Source organism: Ornithorhynchus anatinus, chromosome 2, assembly GCF_004115215.2.
Source record: "Ornithorhynchus anatinus isolate Pmale09 chromosome 2, mOrnAna1.pri.v4, whole genome shotgun sequence".
Classification (NCBI taxonomy): domain Eukaryota; kingdom Metazoa; phylum Chordata; class Mammalia; order Monotremata; family Ornithorhynchidae; genus Ornithorhynchus; species Ornithorhynchus anatinus.
In genome coordinates, this window is record NC_041729.1 from 109,368,811 (window position 1) to 109,370,339 (window position 1,529).

The 1,529-nt window shown below is 42.4% G+C and overlaps 1 non-coding gene across 1 annotated transcript; it reads left to right on the plus strand.

The window, feature by feature from the left end:
* Window positions 1–1,075: 1,075 nt before the first annotated feature.
* LOC114809696 lies at window positions 1,076–1,214 on the plus strand. The gene has a single exon (XR_003757473.1). It is a non-coding gene; the product is annotated as a small nucleolar RNA SNORA7 (small nucleolar RNA).
* The last annotated feature ends 315 nt before the right edge of the window (window positions 1,215–1,529 follow it).

Consider the following 1,529-nt stretch of genomic DNA (forward strand, 5'->3'; position numbering starts at 1 on the left):
GAGAATATGTATGTAAATGGTGGGGACATGAGAGGGTAGTTAAGCGAGGCTTTCTGGAAGAGATGTGATTTTAGAAGGGCTTTGAAGATGGGGATCGTGGGGGCTCTGCCAGATATGAAGAGGGAGTTCTGGACAGGAGGTAGGGTATGAGCATGGGCGGGGGGGTTTCTTCTAACTTCCTTCCCTGCATTTCCTACTGTGAAGATTGGATTGACTTAACTCTCTTATATGATTTTTATATGGGAAAAGGGTGGCATGTGGCGTATCATTAGGCTAAAGAAGAGAACTTTTTTTCTCAAACCTCTTATTTCTGCAAGATTTATAACTGATGACTCCCTGGCTACTTTCTGCGAAGACTGCACTTAACTGACAATCTAAAAGAAGTATTGAATAGTGCAAATTAGGAGACTCCAATCTACTAAAGGGAACATTTAGGCTGGTGAACAACTAGGGAGAAATGGAACAAATTGCTTAACTATTCTTTACTTTGAGTTGACAGCCATCTTTTGAAATTCATAGCCATTTGAGTTAAGTGGAGAGAAAATTATACTTATATACATTTGAACAAGAGTGAGATGAAAATATTCTGAGTTCTTGTTTGGATACATCCCCTGAACCTGAGAGGTAGCAGATGGAAATTTCAATATTGCTCTTTCCATGTTGTAATAGAGTCTCTGGATCATTAATTAAGGAAGCAACGTGACCTAGAGATTGCAGCATGCCCTAATGAAAGGAGCAATGGCCTGGGAGTCAGAGGACCTGTGTTCTAGTCTTAGCTTAGCCTCTTGTCTTCTGTGTGACCTTGGGCAAGTCACTCAACTCTTTGTGCCTCAGTTACCTCATTTGTAAAATGCGGATTAAGACTGTGATCCCTACATGGAATAGGGACTGTGTCCAACCTAATTATCTTGTAACTACTCTGACATTTAGAATAGTGCTCGACACCTAGTAAGCGCTTAACAAATGCCATAATGATGTTCACTACTCGGTGGCATGTAGAGCAACCACAAAATGTTGAATGACACAGGATGAGATGTGATCATCCATGTGTTTTAAAACCAAATAGGCATTAGCACCCCTCTTGGGATTGCACTTGGAGAGTTCCCAGTACTCTACCAATCTCAGCTGTGGGAGGGAGAGTCAAGCAGAGGCATACTCATTCCATTCCTAGCTTGGGCAGTTGGCTAGTGAGTGGAAGGCCATCTGTTATAAGCCCAAAATCACCTGTGCTGGGCAGCAGTGGCATGAGAGTGGCATTGGCACAAAGGCAGAGACTCAAGTTTACTGTGCAGAAGAAGGCAGTGGTAAACCACTTCTGTATTTTTACCAAGAAAACTCTATGGCTACACTACCAGAACAATTTCAGATGGAGGTGGGGCATTCTGGGAGAGATGTGACCATGGAGTCTCTATGGGTCGGAGATGACTCGACATAAGACAAGACAAGGCATTAGCAACAGGATGCCTGAAACATACAACTTAGATACCTGTAACTTTCAATATCTGAAAACTGAATATTTAGGTCAGGAT